This window comes from Lithobates pipiens, unplaced genomic scaffold, assembly GCF_037356315.1.
Source record: "Lithobates pipiens isolate NorthernLeopardFrog02 unplaced genomic scaffold, aLitPip1_a1.2 Scaffold_16, whole genome shotgun sequence".
NCBI lineage: Eukaryota > Metazoa > Chordata > Amphibia > Anura > Ranidae > Lithobates > Lithobates pipiens.
This window is the reverse complement of record NW_027507748.1, coordinates 531,969,909-531,988,917: the sequence shown is the minus strand read 5'-3', so window position 1 is coordinate 531,988,917 and position 19,009 is coordinate 531,969,909.

The window sequence follows — 19,009 nt, the reverse complement described above, 5'->3', positions numbered from 1 at the left end:
CGATGAGTGCGGACCTGGGGGTGTTTGTTTGCAGCCCCCTAAAAGTTTAGCACCAGCCACCACTGATCTGTAGAGGAGAGAAGGGGAGCAGTAGTTAAACAGGTACGACTTAGGTGGATTTGTTTAATCTCTGTGTATCACCTGAGACTAGTCACTTCAGTAAGTATGTGTAGCAGTGTTGCCAACCACCAGTAAAAAAATGCGCACTTTTCTCCTGCCAGTAAATGCCAGTGAAAGAAACAGGTTGTCAGTAAAAAATATGACTGTGACGCTTGGCCGAGACCACCTGTGTGCCCGCTACAGTGTGTTCGGACTGTGTCAGCAGTGTGTCGTGTGAAGTCATGGTGCAAGGGAATGGAGAAGCCGGAGCCTCATGTGTAGGTCTGTTGAACAGGAGGAAGGTAAGCCACGGGAGGGCTGAAGGGACCACCTGGCATGGAGAGAGAGGGTCGCTGTGACTCAGGAGGGGAGGTGTCATGTTGGCGAGGTGCCATCATAATCATCTGCTGTTAGTGTCACTGTGAGAGTCAATTGAATGTGTGTGTCGCCCATTCTAATTTCTTGCCCTCTCAATTCCTGTCCCTGAGCTACTTATTTACTATATCGAAAATAAAATAAGTAATATGTTTTTTCCTTAATATCTACCTTAAATCACTTTGCTATTTGCATATTGTACTTGTTTGTAGCCTAAATACTGACATTTGCACTTAAAACTGTCATTTTGTAACTTTTAAATATGCCAGTAAAACCTTGACTGTGCCAGTAAATGTTGGGTGTCCTGTCAGTAAATTTCAATCTGGTAGGTGGGCAACACTGATGGGTTTAAAGGAAACAAGGTTGTGTTATTCTGCTTAAAACGGCCACATCCCTTACATGTGTAGAAGATAAAATTACCCCCTAGAAGGATTGGGACTTTATGGGTTCAAGGAATGTACAAAGGTAGAAATATAATATTAAATGTTTATTGGTATCCAAACATTTTTGAAAAGGGTGAAATTAAAATTGTACATACAAACAATGAAAATATATAGTATATTGCCACAAGACAGAAAAAAACATTGAACTGTCAAGTACCAAGGGTATACATAAACCAATTGCCAATGCATTTCAGAGTCCTTAAAACTCCTTCTTCAGGGAAGGTTTTAGCAATCGTGGTACATATATTCTAATATATGTTTTGTTTTATATACTATATGTGACTCTCACATGTGCATGACATTATCCAAGGAAAAGGAAGGCTGGAATACTTGTTGAATACAATGTTTTGGTGAATATAGTAACACACAGCCAGCAGTAGAATAAAAACAGATGAAAAATGATGATAAGTCAAAAAAGCAGGGAAATAGTTAAGGCGGATAAAAAAAAATGGCCTCCCCAAGCAGCAGGGTGATTAAAAAGACATGCACTGGGATCACCTGGCATGGACGGAAAGGAAAAAGTCCCATAAGTGAAATGATATAATAAATCTGAAAAAATGGTAACAACACATAAAGTATAGTAGTGAGGAAATGAAAAGCCCACAGCCTGGAAAACCTGCCAGTAGTGTCTCAGCAAACCTTATGGACCATATGTCCCAAATGGTGTTACTCCACAGATTATCTTAATGGGAAGTTGTAGACTATATATGATGTGCAGACACAGTGATTATTGATTGCCGATATTCCCCAAATGGGTAGAATAAAAATGGAAGGGAGAGAAAGATAATGAATATCTATCTTGATCACCCATATGTAGGGGTTTACAACCACTTTAAAGTGGAACTATTGCCAATCAGCTTGGACTACAAACATGTCTGCCTTTGTTCATCTCCATTACATGGGGGGTAGGGGGATTGGTAGTTTAGAGTAGGAATGTAATACTTATGCCCCGTACACACAATCAGAAATTCCGTCAAAAATTTGGATGGTTTTTCCAATGGAATTCCGCTAAAGATTGCCTTCCATTCACACAAAAGTTCTCTGAACTTTCGATCGTCAAGAACGCGGTGACGTACAATACTATGATGAGCTAAGAAAATTAAGTTCAATGCTTCTGAGCATGCGTCAAATTGTTTCCGAGCATGCGTAGAAATGTTGTGCATCGGAATTTCTGACATGAACTTTTTCTGACCGAAAAATAGAGAACCTGCTGTCAATCTTTTGCTGGCGGGAATTCGGCCAGCAAAAGTCCGATGGAGCATACACACGGTCGCATTTTCCGACCAAAAGCTCTCATCGGTCTTTTGCTGGCTGAATTTCCGATCGTGTGTATGGGGCATTACAGTGTTGCTGACAGGAAGTGACAAGGACATTTCTGGCAAGATAAACAGGTGTTTTTTATACTTGCTAAAAATGTTGTTTGACCCTTTTCACACTGGGGCCACGTCCGCAAAAGCGTTAAAGCACCACTTGTTTTAGCGGCACTTTAGCGCTGTTTAAGCATCACTTTTAGGCTGCTAGTGGGGCGATTTTAACCCCAAAGAAGGCGCTTTGAAAGCACTGCCCATTCATTCCAATGGGCAGGACGTTTTGGGAGCGCTAAATACAGCACTCTCAACCTGCCCCCAAAGATGCTGGACTTTTTGGAACGTTCCACAAGCGCACCGCCCCACACTTGAATGAATGGGAGGCAGTTTTCAGGCGCTTAGCAGAGGCTATTTCTATCACTAAAGCACCTGAAAACCACCTCAGTGTGAAAGGGGTCTTAGTGTGAAATAGGAACTAAGGCTACCACTACATTTAAGGACTAGTTAGCTGCAATATATTATGTTTTTTTCTTTTTAAGGTATACTTATCCATTAAAGACTGTTTAAAATAGGTGGGCATTTAATTTTTCCAAGTGGCCACATAACAAACTGGGACTGTTGTGGAGGGCCAAACTTAATTCTGGACCCGAAGAAACATGGAAAACAAACACCTGGTCTTGCAATAATAGGTACAACTGCTCATGAAATAGGTCTCCTTCGGACAGGTGGCCAAGGGGTGGTGAAAACCGATGGCTGAGCTGCAGTTTTACCTCCCTCCAGCCACCCATCCAAACTGCAAAATAACAGCCAGGTGGGGCTGTTCACATGCCACTGCCATATTGCTTTGCAGCCGTGCCGTGCTTTGCAGCCGTGCCATTTTTAACTCAGGATGCAGAATTTGACATGCGGCACCATTTGTAAAACTCGTTGACTGAGTTCAGTGGGGCCATCTCACCGCCTGATTTAACCCTATAATTCCATACTATCGCTCTGCAATCCCATCCATTGCATTCCGTTCAGCACGGAAGTACGGCATGATAGGGTTAAATCAGGCGGTGAGGAGGTGACATAATACCGCCTCACTGCCAGTCAAATGTCCCCTGAAAAGCACTGTGACTGGAAGGAGAGAGCCTGAGATTGGTACAGCAGGAATTTTTGCAGATCCTGACCTGGTGCTAACACAGGAAGAACTTTCCATGTATTTGAGTGTCGGGAGGGCGTTGGGAAATCTCCTTGGCAACACTCTCGCACCAGAGCCAATCTTCTCTGCTGTACTGATCAGCTCCTCAGGCTCTCTCCCTCTAGTTCTTGAAGCTCTCCACGCAGACATCGATCAGCAGGCCTCTGAGCCTGTCAGCTTCCTCAGTGATACAAGTGACAGGCTCAGAGAGCCATGCTGACAGTGGAGATATCAAGGGCCTGATAGAAACAGCCAAAGGGCCTAAAGTGGCTCTGAGACCGCAATTTTCCAACTATATATCTATCTAAGGCCGCGTACACACGGGCGGACTGTTCACCCAACTTAGTTTGTCAAACAATCCGACAAACAGTCCGCTCAAAATTTGCATGAGCGGACTTGACCACACACGATGAACGAACAGTCCGCTGAAAGCGTGCGCGATGACGTGAATGGCACGTACGACGGGACTAGAAAAACGACGTCCTATACACTGCAATGCAACCTTCGGCGTGTAAATCCTTTCTGAGCATGCGCGGAACTTAGTTTGACGAACAAGCCTACACACGAGCGGACTGTCCGCTCAAACCAAGTTTCAGCGGACTGTCTTACGGGAATTCCGAAAAACTTTGTTCGTCAGACTGTCCGCTGAAACTGTCCGCTGAAGCCCACACACGAGCGGACTGTCCGCTGAAACACTGTTCAGCGGACAAAGTTGGGCGAACAGTCCGCCCGTGTGTACGCGGCCTTAGATAACCCAGTCTACAAGTTGACAGTGCTGCTGCGAGATTTCACTGGAGAATAAACAGCTGTTAAGGAAAGTAGAAAATTTAAAAATCTACTGATAGGATCAACAGAAGATAAAACTTTGCTACAGAGGGGCACCAGAAAACCACAAATATCTATGTTAATGCCAGTGATAGACTGCATCATGCATTGTCTGTCGTTTTTACTTTGCCTATCAATGCAATTTAAAGAAAATGTATCTGTCTTTCTTAAAGTTTCAAAACCAAATACCCAGCCTTTGATAACTGCTTTTAGCTTTGTGAATTTCAAAATATTTGGGACGCCCCCTAGAGCATTAAAGTGGTTGCAAACCTCCGACATCACATATGAATATAGCATATCCCTCTATATTATGAACTTGTCTCAATTAAGAGCACAGTGTAATTTCTGTCTGCTGCTTCATTCCTCTGCTATCTGCATGAATCTCTCCTGACAAGTTCTCCTGAAACCAAGGGAAAAAATGTGACAGGGGAGGAATGTCCAGCCGATTGACAGCATCAGCTCTGTTCATGTGTGTTTTGTTAAGGGGGTGTGTACAATAAGCTCTCAGAGCTCTCCTCACTGAGAGGAGTGTATCTTCATCTCTTTGCCCCCTGTTTTCTGAAAGCTCAGGCAAGCTTTATGCTTTCAGGACTGTGAATGGTTGTAGAGGAGAGAAGACTAAATATAAACAGTTACGACGTATGTTGGAGGATTTGTTTCATCATCTCTATGTATCACCTAAAGCCAGTCACGTCGCTGGGTAGATGTAAGGGTTCACAACCACTTTAGGAGCTCTTTCAGCTCCTCCCCGCGATAGCTAACCCCCTCAGGAAGCTCTCTCCCCAGGGGGGTTACCTTACAGGTGCACTCCCATCTCATACGCTCTTCGTCCAAAGACAGAGTGTATGTCTCAGTCCTGCCCCCCGGCAGCCACGTCATTGGATTTGATTGACAGCAGCGGGAGCCAATGGCTGTGCTGCTATCAATCTATCCAATGAACACTGACACTCCACAGAGAAGAGGACACCAGGGAACGCCAAATTTCCATGCAAAATAATTGTACAGCTTTCAGCACCTAAAACCAGAACTAATCATCCCGCCAGGGAGGTTAAGGTGAAAAAAAAACACAAACCTTTACAACCCCTTAAATGGTTAATAGAATTAGGAGCTGAACTCAGTTTAACTAAGCAGAAATTGCCTGTGAATATCAATTCTCCCAAATGTAATTTCATTGGTTTCAGTGGAAAAGAAAATACAATTACAACTAAAGTTTCTGATGAGACTTTTGAAATTCCAGGACTTTTCAAAACGAATATCGACATATGGGGGGTTATTTACGAAAAGGAAAATCCACTTGCCAAATATTGAATATCGACATATGGGGGGTTATTTACTAAAGGCAAATCCACTTGGCAAAGGGGACATGCAAGGAAAATAAAAAACAGCATTTTTTCTTGCACATGATTGGATGATAAAATCAGCAGAGCTTCCCCTCATTTCAGAGCTTCCCCTGAGATCTGCAGCGATCTACAGCGACTGCACTTCCAAGTTCACTTTCAAGTGCACTTGTAGTGCACTTGTAGTGCAAAGTGGATTTGCCTTTAGTAAATAAACCCTATGGTGTTGTAAAAATACAGAGAATATTTTAGGCATAGATGTGATTAGTAAATTAAATTGGATTATTGAATTAAGTAATTCTACTGTATGGAAAGATTCATCTAGGCCCAAATCTATGTTAATAGCTCCCTCCATGTACAGTAATGTTGGAAATGTTTGTACATCGGCTGACATGTCTTTAGATTATAATCGGTCACATACAGGAACTGATCTCGTATTGGAACAATTGGTTCGATCACATAACATTTGTTGGAGTCAGACCAAAATTGAGACAGGTTTGTTTAAAGATATTGAAATAGAAATTGAGGGAAGAGAACCTGAACCCCAAATTCAATATAAGTTGCCACAAGAATCAATATGTCCAGTTTCTGACATTGTACAATAGGATTATTAAAGAAAGCATAATCAGTGGAAAATAATTGTATTTGGCCTATCAAGAATGCTGATGATTTTTATTCTTAATCATACTGCTTAATACTATATTGGTTTGAGTTAGAGCAGCGTTGAGTTTAATTTTTATCTTTTGCATTTATCAGTTGATTTAAGATCACTGAATAAATGCATTACAAATAACAAAGCTATTGTTCCTAATTTAAATTTAATGTCACCTGGATGCCAAGGCCAAAGTATATATATCCGTGGAAATCGCCAATTGCCAGTATCTGTACTGGAAATCCCCAATAGTCATTTTTCTATATCATTAGCTAAAAGCTGTGAATATAAACTTGCCTTCAGCTTTAATAAAGAAACCTATGCATTCACTAGAATAATTCCAGGATTGGACATTAGTGACGGTATAGTGCACGAGTGTTTAAAGAAAGTATTATCAAAATTCTCTAGACCAGAATGTATTTTCCAGCATTTGGACAAGTTTTTGTTGTCTACACAGAGTATAGAGGAACATGTCACTCTTTTGTCTGAGTTATTTACTCTGTTACAAACAGCAGGGCTGAAATTGAAATTGAACACAGTCAGTTCAGTTGATGAAAAGTCAGGTAGCATTCCTTAATATGAAAATTTGTCATGAACAGAGACAGTTATCACAGTAAAAAGTTAGAAACATTTCTGCTATTCCAATACCAACATCTTACAAAGCATTATATCAATTTTTGAGCGAAATAAATCATTGCAAATAGTTTTTACAGCAATGTGATGATAAAGTTAAACCATTATTTGATTTTTTGAGACATAAAGATGTTGTGTTTTATCAATGGGGTTTAACCACTTGCCGATTGCCTCCTGTACATATACGTTGGCAGTTTGAAGAGGGATATCTCGGTAATGGCAGCAGCTGCTGCCACAAACGAGATATCAATCTTTACAGGAGGCAGTCGTGTTCACGATAATGGTGGTCTCTGCAGTGGGTTCACCGTGAGATCACTGTTATCGGCGGTGGGAGAGGTGCCACCCCCCTCCCACCGCTCTCCCACGCCCTCCGCCGCTTACTGGAGCCGTCGGTAGCAGCGGAGGCGAACTGGTCCTTCACACTGCTGGGTATGGAGATGAATGAGGCTAAGATGGCCCCCACTCCTCTCTATACCATAGGAGGGCGAAAGCGACGTCAAAACATTTTTTCAATGTCATTTTTTTCAAATTAATTTTTTTTAATTGCATTTAAGTCCAAATATGAGATCTGAGGAATTTTTGACCCCAGATCTCCTATTTAAGAGGACCTGTCATGCTTTTTTCTATTACAAGGGATGTTTACATTCCTTACAATAGGAATAAAAGTGATCTCTTTTTTTTAAACAGTGTGAAAATAAATAAAATCAAGTAAAATAAGAAAAAAACACCCGTCCCGACGAGCTTGCGCGCAGAAGTGAACGCATACGTGAGTAGCGCCCGCATATGAAAACGGTAGTCAAACCCCACATATGAGGTATCGCCGCGATCGGTAGAGCAAGAACAATAATTCTAGCCATAGACCTCCTCTGTAACGCAAAACATGCAACCTGTAGAATTTTTTAAATGTCGCTTATAGAGGTTTTTGAGGGTAAAAGTTTGACGCCATTCCACGAGCGGGCGCAATTTTGAAGCATGACATGTTGGGTATCAATTTACGATTGGTCAGGTCTTTCTATGTGTTACCCAAAGAATCGATATGTTCTCTTCTTTTTTTTTTTCTTCTGTTTTTCTCTTTGAAAACCTTTTTCCATGTACTTTGATTTAATGCTTGTTAAAAAATTTGAAAACCAATAAAAATGTATTGATTAAAAAAAAAAAGAATGGATATGTTATTCAGCAAAAATTCTACAGAAAATGTGAAATTGGAAAATACCATAAATTACAGTACAGCATGCATAACTCTAAATCTTAAAGAGGAGAAGTGAATGGACACAGTTTGCTTCAGTCTTCTGGGTTGATTTGGAACCTTTGTTTGTGAAAATGAGGTTTTGAATCATGACAAAAAGGAGAAATTGCGTCCTGTTATATTTAAACTACACAGAATAATAGCATAAGGAATATAGGCCAGTTTAAGAGAAATAGAGCAAAGTAAGGTAATTAGAAATACTGCATTCTATTTCAGGATCTGACTTGTAAGTCACCAAAAGAAAACAAATTGAATAGATTTTCCAGATGAAAACAAACCCTTTAAGTTTAAAGAATATCAGTTCTGGAGAAAATTTGACACAAGACATTCATTTGTTGTAATTATTGTTGTCTTTTTATGTTCAATAAAATTTTCCAACTTTACAGAGTGCAGGAAGAAGAAAAAAAATCTCAAGACCTCTAATAAGAGAGACACTTATAAAAAACAATTGACGTTTGATTTTTGATTACTGATGAAATAATTTATTCATTAGATATATTGCAGTTTTATATACATACATTTTTATGTGAGGTGATATGCTTTTCATATCAAGATGAGATATTTTTTACACATCAAATTTTACAATCGCATATAGTGTATTTTCAGAGTTTAAAGGGTTAAACATCCTTACAATAGAGTAATTTTAGTTAGGAGGAACAAATGGTGTTAATTAAGATAACAGTACATCTTAAAGTACATATAGACAAGTTAGGACTAATTTTACATTGTAATATGGATTTATTTTTAAAATCATCTCACATATATGAATGAATTGAAGTTAAAGTGGAGTTCCACCCAAAAATGGAACTTCTGCTTTAAGGGAAGGTGACCCCCTGACATGCCACATATAGTATGTCATTTTTTTAGGGCGAGGTGGAAACCCTCTTTTTAGAGGGTTCCAGCTCCCACTTCCTCCCGCCGCAAAGCGGCATTGGAAAGCAAGTTAACCTCTCCCCACTCCCTCTCGGCAATCATCTGGGACACATCACAGTTAGCAGATCATTGCCCGGCCAGTCACGGTGCGCTGCGTGGCTCGCGCATGCGCATTGCGTGCCCAGTTGTGAAGCCATAGCCGGGCGCCCACAGAGAAAATACCGGTGGCACAGAGAGGAGGGGGAGATGAGTGGGGATTCGTTCCCCCCCATCGCTGGACCCTGGGACAGGTAAGTGTCCGATTATTAAAAGTCAGCAGCTTCAGTATTTGTAGCTGCTGACTTTTATTTTTTTTGCTTTACGCGGAACTCCGCTTTAAGAAATATATTTTACGTTCAAATTTTGACAAGGTTATTTGAAAGGTTGTATGCATTATAGATTTATGCTAAACACAATTTGGAGGGAAAGTATGAAACAAATATTTCTGAAGTAACATCCATACTTCAAAGTATTGTACAATGTTACATTTATGAATTAATGAATATTAAGGAAATTGATTATTTGGCAAAAGAAAATAATAAGGGTGAAAATATTTTTATGGTATATGAAGTACAAGGTTTAATACATTCATTTTTCCTTATACAGAATCAAAATTTAAAATATGTTCAAATTAATTATCTTAAGATCTAAAAGCATGTATGGATACAAATGAGATGTGGTTGTAAATGGATTTAAATAAGAAAATGATTAAGATTGTTTAATCAATCATCTTTTAGTTATGGAAAAAGTGAAATTATATAGACTCTCATATTTGTAAAGCTATACATATTGATATACTGTAAGCTTCATGAACATTCCTATGGAGAATCAAACATGTGTTGGTAATTAAGGATCTTTAGTTGGTTTCCCTTACCTCCCCCCATCACAGATGGAGAAGGAAGATTTCTTAAGATTAAAAAGTTTTAATTAAGATTATAAGTTCTTTATACTACAATATGTCTTGATTAGGATATTAATGAATGCATTGGGTTTTCATTGAATATAATAATATACATACTGATTTATGTAGTATTTGATCTAGATGTTATATTTGTTATGCTTTCATACATTGTTCTTGCCCATGCCTCAGGAATGTCAATGCATAGAGCAGGGGCATTGCCAGGTGGCAAAAGGACTAGGGGCTTCAGCCCGAAGTCCAAGGCCAGAAATGGGGGGTGGGGTACGTGACGTAGGCTTTTTTTTTGGCTGGGCCGTGACCTACCTGACCTACATACACTAACCTACCTGACCTACATACACTGACGGTAGTGACCTACATACACTAACCTACCTACACTGAAGGTAGTGACCTACCTACACTGACCTACCTACATTGACCTATCTACATACACTGACCTACCTACACTGACCTACATACACTGACCTACCTACACTGACCTGTCTTACCTACATACACTGACATTTATATACACTGACATTTACATACACTGACCTACCTACATTGACCTACATACACTGACAGTAGTGACCTACCTACGCTTACCTACCTACACTGATCTGCCTGACCCACATACACTGACATTTACATACACTTTCTGACCTACCTCAGCTCAGCCGTGGTGTGCGGTGTCACAGCAGCCAGTCAGTCAGTCCTCAGTGGAGGAGGAGAAGAGGAGAGGAGTGCCTGAGTGCCGAGTGGGGATGTGGCGCAGCGGCCACTTTGTATTTCTTCTGAAGCCTGCAGCGCCTATGATGGACACACATCCCGTGGTCCCGGCATTGTACTAGTGGGACGTCCATCATAGTTTTGCAGGCTCCAGAAGGGGGGACCTGCTATGGCACTCGGTGGCACTCGGCCACACTCGGCCGCACTCTGCCGCACTCTGCCGCACTCGGCGGGGCTCAGGATCAGATTGGTACTGGCACGCGCTGCTCGGGGCTAACAATGGAGAGATGCATGCCTGAGACTCGGGGCTTTTCACTGTCACCCCCCTCCCGACGCCCCTAGCATAGAGACTGAACAACCCCCATCCTTGCAAGAGAGGTGAGTGGGAAGCTATTGTTCATTAAAAGAGTATGTAGGACAACAAAGCTCAGAGGAACTTTTAACCAGCCTTTTTAGGAAGGAGGGGTCAGATTTTAGGAGTAAAAGCTAGTAACAGAAGGACAGAAGGACAGTTGGGCAAAACTGTTTCAGACACACCACGAGAGATTGAAGGAAGCTGCCACAGCTACATACACACACAAAGATACACATCTGATTCAATCTTCATCTTAAGAATATAATCCACTATTAATGTTATTTTTACATTCTACATTTTGATATTGTTCTTGTAATATTTTGTTATTTTATTAGTAAATACATTTTTGAGTTTTTACACAAGAACTGAATGGACTTTCTTGGAATTTTCCTCATCAATATAATTTACAGAATATCGATATTAATACCATAAAAACTGTTTTTAACAGAAGCCGACTGGCAATTCACGCGCGTTCCACCAGGACAGGAAATTACGCACCGAAAGTTCTGCTTGGCACGTTTTATTATGCAACGTCCTCAGAAGCAGGAATTCACGATGAAATTGGCACAAATGATTATTATATACTTAACAAATAGTGTAGTAACAGTTCTTAAGATATCAGTAAAGAATGGGAGTAAACCTCATGGTATGCTTATGGAAATCTTTTAGTTGAAACTTTAATGCCCAGAGGTTCACTTTAAAAACATCAGTCAAGTGCATGAAAACAGCCATGAAAGGCCACAGTGTGAACAAGCCTTTAGATGACAGAGAAACCTTCTGAAGGCATAAGGCAAAGACTGACTGGCCAGGTAGATTGTTAGGCCCCATACACACTATCAGATTTTCTGCTGATTTATGTCTTCAGATTTACCAAAACAATATAGTGCAAGGGCCTGTCTGATTGCATACAAATTGAAACTTCTAAGGTTTGACCTCATATTATATGGTTTTGAATCTGAAGACAAAAATCAACAGAAAATCTAATAGTGTGTATGGGACTTTATAGTATTAAAAGGGAGCTGTACTAAGATAAATGTTGCTGCCATTGCTAACCCCCTTCTGAAAATACTTATTGCCTACTTGTTAGGGTGATCCATAACCTCAATACTTTTTGGTTCCCTGTTCCGGAGCAAATTTGTCTGTCTATTCTCATACTGTACTACAGTTTTTCCTTCATCCTGCTAGCTTTTGAATTATTATCTCTATTATATCACAAATTCTGATATAATTTTACAATACAAAGTTACCATTTCTCTTTGATCATACATTATACATATTAAATACTAGATAGAGTTATACAATATTTAAAGAAATATATATTAAAGACACACATTTTTTTATTTTAAGAAAGATTTAGTGTGAATATATCACTGTAAAATATAATTATTTAATGTGTGCTCCATGTCCACTGCACTGGATGAGCAATCAAGTTATGTGGTAAATGATAAAAAATTAGAGCATGCAAATTGAGAGATCACAAATTACTTCCTAGGTAGTCTCTGGTGATGCATGAATAACAATAATTAAAAAGCAAGCAGCACAGATTGTTGCCTTAACTTATCCATCTGGATGTTTTCTTCTTCAACAGACAGCTTAATCTTCATACAAAAAATGTTCACCATATGTTTTATGGTATTAACATTTCAACCATGCTTAATTTTTTATAGCATGATTTAAATTACCCACTGTGAAAAAATGTGCACAGATTGTATTGATGGATTTCAGATCCGATTATTATAATGGAAAAGCCTGGATATCAGTAAAAAGTTCCATAGTCAGAAAACCGTAAACTCTTGATGCTGTGTCACTAGTTTAAGGACTTCATGATTAACAATGATGTTGTCTCTACTCTATATGATAGCTGGCAGAGCCAAATAATGGTGATTAATGGTGAATGGTATTGGTGATTAGGTACAGAAAGTGATAGTGTAGAATAGATGCAGTCAATGATTATTTGAGACAAATTTGCTACCAGCATGAAGAGTATTTAGTGAAACCTCTCTGTAGATGGCGCTGCATTGTTAAAAGAAAATAAATAACGCAAGATAGCAAAAGTTGGTAAAATCACAGTAATACTCAGATTTACATTGTAAAACCCTTTCATGGTAATTTGAATAGAAGTAACAGGAAACAAAATACACGGTAGGGGAAAGGAGTAGTGAGGGGGTGGGGAGCTGGGGGTTTCGTTTTATTTGTCTGTCTGTTGGATTTACATTTAGATTTCTATGGACTGACCTTAGCAATTGAAGTAAAGTCCAAAATAACCGACAATATATTCTATTTTGAATGTACAGTACATTGTACACTCAAAAAAATTGTTCAGAAATATAAAGGTGGACTCATATAAGGATCCAAAGCATTCATTAATTTGCATGATGTTCCTTAAGGCTGGGTTCACACTTGCGAATGTGAATTTGATGCGGATTTCTCACATCCAATTTGCATGACAGGAGAGTGTGACCGGCTGTCAATGGAGCCGGTTCACACATCTCTGCGGTGGCCACCGAGCGAACTGCAGAAGGGTCCTGTGCATCTTTGGCTTTGTTTCAGGTCCAAATTCAAGCGAAAAAAATTCGTACCTGATGTGTTCCTGAAATGGAGAACAGGGACGCACTGGACCCCCTGCTGCAAACTGCTCCGCAAATAGTGTGAACCCAGCCTCACTGTTGCTCTAGGTGTCAGTATCTAATGCCTGCTGTCTAGGTGTTGGCAGAGAGAATGTTTAGTCCAGGTGAAGGCCTGAGATCTGGAGACCTTGTGGTGTGGGTCTTGAGAATTATGTGACCAGTGTTAAGAAATTTTGAGGTAATTTGGAGCTTGGACTCAGGAGGGATTGCTATGGCGCATAGGTTTCTGATTAGGGTCTTTGCAACTTGGGAGGTCAAGTGTCCAATGTGCCAGAGTGACATGTGTGGTTAAATAATTCAGATTCTCCTTCCTACAAATGTGCTGAAGACTGATGTACAAAATTTAACATGCCTTGTACAACTGCATTGACATTGTTCTGTCTTAAGATAAATGGGTTTCCTCTTCTTCAACAACTTATTCCAAGGCTGCTGCTTCCTTTCTTTCCCTCTGAAGAACTTATGAAAGGAGCTTCTGCTTCAGTTGCTTCTGCCTGCACTCATGCTTGGGCATCAATCACTCACTGTCTTCACTGTGTTCATTTATAACTGAAGCATAGTAACTGTGTTAAGATTGAGATTTGTGAGTCACTGTGTGTAATAGAGCGGAACAAAGGTACTATGTGTAATAGAGAAGTTTGTGGGGAAATTTGTAAAAAAAAAAGAGAGGTTTAAAGCACTGCCTATAATATAGATGTCTGACACATGGCATTAACCACTTAGCATCCGGGCCAATTCTGAAACTTCGCTTCTAGATGTAAAAATCTAAATTTTTTGCTAGAAAATGACTACCCCCAAACATTATATGTATTTTTTTAGCAGAAGTCCTATAGAAAAAAATTATGGATGTTGCAATTTTTTATGTGACACAGTATTTGCGCAGCGTTTTTCAAATGCAATTTTTTGGGAAAAAATATATTTAATGAATCAAAAAACCAAAACACAATATTTACCACAATCTTTTTTTACATAATGTGAAAGATGATGTTATGCATAGTAAATAGATACCTAACATGTACAACTTTTTTTTTATTATTATTAATTTTATACTAAAAAATTTTTTTTTACACTTTTTTTTAATTAAGTTTATTGCTATCACAAAGAATGAACAACATCCCTTGTGACATCATGGACCATGTCAGGTCCTCTTTATGGAGAAATCTTGGGACTATTGGACCCCAAATCTCTCCCTTGGCCTCCAATACAGACGATCAGCCACAGATCGGTCGGATTGGCTGCTTTCCTGGCCTCTAACGGCCAGGTAAACAAAGAAGCGGAATCAGAAGTGACAATATACTCGTCGCTCCCAGTTTCCGGGGTCACAGAGAGAGAGAGGAACAACATCAGTTCTTTTTTCTCTGATCTGTGCAGCCATAACACAGAGATGTCTGAGGCACTGCATGTAACAGAGAGGCATGAGGTACTGCATGGCACAGAAATGCATGGGGATTTCTGTGTAGTAAGGTAAGTATGAGGCACTACATATAAATAGAGAGGTATGGGACACTGTATATAGCAGATAGATATGGGGCACTGTGTAGCAAAGAGGCACAATGCAATGCATTTAATAAAGGGGTTTGAGGCACAGCATTTAACAGAGAGGCCTGTTATGAATAAACCCAATCAGTGTGAAATGCTTCAGTGGGTCATGGCTTAGGGCAGGGACTATGTTGGAAGCCAACTGCTTTCCTTAAACTTTATGGTGGGACTTTATAAAAATGCGGCTTTGTCTTTTATTTATGCCATATGTACCGGGAGAGGCCTGGGCCACTGCCTTTGAAAGAGAGGCCTGAGGAAGTGCATGTAGCTGAGATGTAGAAGAAACTAAGTTTAACAGAGGAGCAATTTAGTGACTACAACAGGGTGGTACAAATATGCAAATTACTAAAGGCAAAGAGGCTGTTCATTATGGAAGAAAATTTGAACTTAGCAGGGGAAGTCATCCTATCAATATAATCTGGTAGGTCTGGCTTATTTAAGGTTAGGAGGACATTTTAGGTTTCTGTGTGCTGTGGCCGATGTCACTAGTGGCAGTAGTACTGATGGATGGAGCTTTGTATGCTGGAGTAAATATTTTCACTGGTGGTATAGATACGATGGAATGAGATTTGTGTGTTGGAAAGCAGATCTATCTGGTCTCCTGTATCTGCAAGTCTCCCCACCTGACTTTCACTTCCTGTGCATGTAGGAAATCAGTGTTGTCACTTCACTTCTTGTATATGCAGTCCCTTCTCCAGTATTTAAAATGGTCTTCCTTTCCTTTATCAAACACGCACACACTTAAGCTTCTAATGCCGTGTACACACGGTCGGACTTTCTGGCAGAAAAAGTCGGAATCATTTCAACGGATATTCCGATCGTGTGTGGGCTTCAGTGGACTTTTTTTTTCAAAAATTCTGACGGACCTAGAAATATCCTATCGGGAAAACTGTTCGTCTGTATGCTGTTCCGACGGGCCAAAAATGACGCAAGGGCAGCTATTGGCTACTGGCTATTGAACTTCCTTTTTCTAGTCCAGTCGTACATGTTGTATGTCATCGCGTTCTAAACTATCGGACTTTGGTGTGATCCAGGGCCATCTTTAAGGCAGGGCAAAAGGGGCAAAAGGGGAAGCTGCCCTGGGCCCTGTCATTGTTGTGGGGCCCATAGCAGCTGCCTCTTTCTTGACAACTATCCCAACAACCAGTCAGTAAGCAGTAATGATATGCTGTAATAGCTGACAACCAATCGCAATTGCTGCCTGATCTGATACAATAAACTGATTTTAAGTCTAGCTGCTATTTATTGTATGTCTCAGAGCAGGTGGAGGGTGGAATTGCATGGGGGGTGGGGCAAGAATTTTTTTTCCCAGGTCCAATTAATATTAAAGATGGCCCTGGTGTGATCGTGTGTAGGCAAGTCTGTTTTAGCGGAAAACCATCAGAGTTTATTCTGACGGAAAAACCTGTCATGTGTACGTGGTATAAGTGTGTCCAGGTCTCTATATACTTTCAAGAAAACCCATTGTGACTTCTGCATAGTCCTATGCTAACGTAGGCAAATGCTATATATACAGTATGCTTATGCTGTGTGCATATTGAGGGAAAGGTGGCAGCACTTGAAATACTTCCTTTGGTTAATGCTTCACCTTTATTAAAGCCAGAAAAGTTGAAACATAAGTGGCTTACGTTTATCAGAGCACTAACGCTTCCTAATTATAGCCAGCTATGATTAAGGACTCTGCTAGGTCCTAACGGTTTAAGCCACTTATGTCTTCGTTTTCCTTTAACTAAGATGAAGTTTTAATTGAAAGAAGCTTATCTAGCCCTGGTACCTTTGTTTTGTAGGTTGATATTTTTTTCTGTGTATGTGCTAAGGCCTCATTTACACTTGCTTTACTCTTTGAAGTGTGATCCACAGTCAGAATGCTCTTCAGATAGCATTTGAAAGGCGGTGTGGAGATATTGTATTGTCTCCTCGCCACCTATTTTAACCCCCTTAATTCTAGACTAATGTGCCATAACCACTCACAACGCAGGGGGGGTTGCAGAGCACCTTTATTCACTTGACTAGGTTGCATTTGGTGGGTGGTAGTGCAAGCTGGGTGTGAAAAAGAGGTATAATTCCTGACGTGGCATGTGTACACCCCCAGCCGCTGCCTTAACAGCTAAAGGGGGAGCAGTTGAGGGAGGTGTAAAATGCCCCTCAACCGCGCCCCCCCCCCCCCACCAACCAGAAATGTGAATTAACCCTCTGTTAGTACTTCTATAGACCAGTGTGAGGATGTAAAGGGCTGATAGGTCACCTTTACAGGTAAGTGACTTCAGGGTGTTTGGGGTGGCTTTACCATGTGGGGTGAATTGATTCTGGTCAATGATTGTGTTTGGGCCTCTACAGTGCAGTTGGAGTGAAGGGTTTTGACATTAAGGCTGCTTTCACACTGCAGCGGGAGCGGCGTCGGCGGTAAAGTGCCGCTATTTTTAGCGGCACTTTACAGTCGTTTTAGCGGCGGTGTGCGGGCGCTAGCGGGGTGGTTTTAACCCCCGCTAGCGGCCGAAAAGGGGTTAAACCCGCCCGCAAAGCGTCGCTGCAGCGGCGCTTTGCCGGCGGTATTGCCGCGGTGTCCCATTGATTTCAATGGGTAGGAGCGGTTTAGGAGCGGTGAATACACCGCTCCTTCACCGCTGCAAAGATGCGGCTAGCAGGACTTTTTTCACCGTCCTGCCAGCGCATCGCTCCAGTGTGAAAGCCCTCCGGCTTTCACACTGGAGTTAAAGGGGCCCGTTTTTTTCAGGCGTTACACAGGCGCTATTTTTAGCGCTGTAACACCTGAATACCGCCCCAGTGTGAAAGCAGCCTACCCACTTACAGACCGGACCATTTTGCTGGCTTAAGACCAGACCACTTTTGCGATTCGGCACTGCGTCGCTTTAACTAAAATTGCACGGTCGTGCGACGTGGCTCCCAAACAAAATTGACGTCCTTTTTTTCCCACAAATAGAGCTTTCTTTTGGTGGTATTTGATCACCCCTGTGGTTTTTATTTTTTGCGGTATAAAGTTTAGGCCGATACGCAAAAGTTATAGCGTTTACAAAATATGGGATAGTTTTATGGCATTTTTATTAATAATTTTTTTTTTTACTAGTAATGTCGGTGATCAGCAATTTTTATTGTGACTGCGACATTATGGCGGACACATCAGACATTTTTGACACATTTTTGGGACCAATGTCATTTATACAGCAATGAGTGCTATACAAATGCACTGATTCCTGTGTAAAGGACACTGGCATTGAAGGGGTTAACCGGAGGGTGGCAGTGTAGGGGTTAAGTGCTCCTAGGGGCGTGTTACTAACTGTGGAGGGCTGGGCTTTGTGTTACTGAACACCGATCTCTGCTCCAATCACATGGAGCAGAGAACAGCGTCACTTGTTGCTAGGCAGAATGGGGAGATGACCGGGACCGGACTCACGGGGGTCCCGATCGGCATGGCGGCATATGAAAAAGGACGTACCTGTATGCCAATATGCCTGCCCGTGCCATTCTGCCGACGTACATCGGCGTGCGCCGATCGGGAACTGGTTAAAGAAGATTTATCATTATAATTCTTTTTTTTTACTGTTCTGTCCCCTTTGGCTGTGATCGCCAACCTTTCAAACCTCACAGACCACTAAACTCACAATTTTTAATCCCGTAGACTAGAGGTGCACCGATACAATTTTTTAATGATTACTGATACTTTAGTACTCGCCGATACCAATTTCCATTAACTACCACAACTGTTTTGTTTACACGTTAGCTGTAAGCAATGGTATAAAGCATTGAAAAGGTATTTATAAATTAAGTACTTGTGTGTTGTGATTTTTTCGATGTGAAACATGTAAATATACGTTAAAGGAGTAAAAATATTAATGA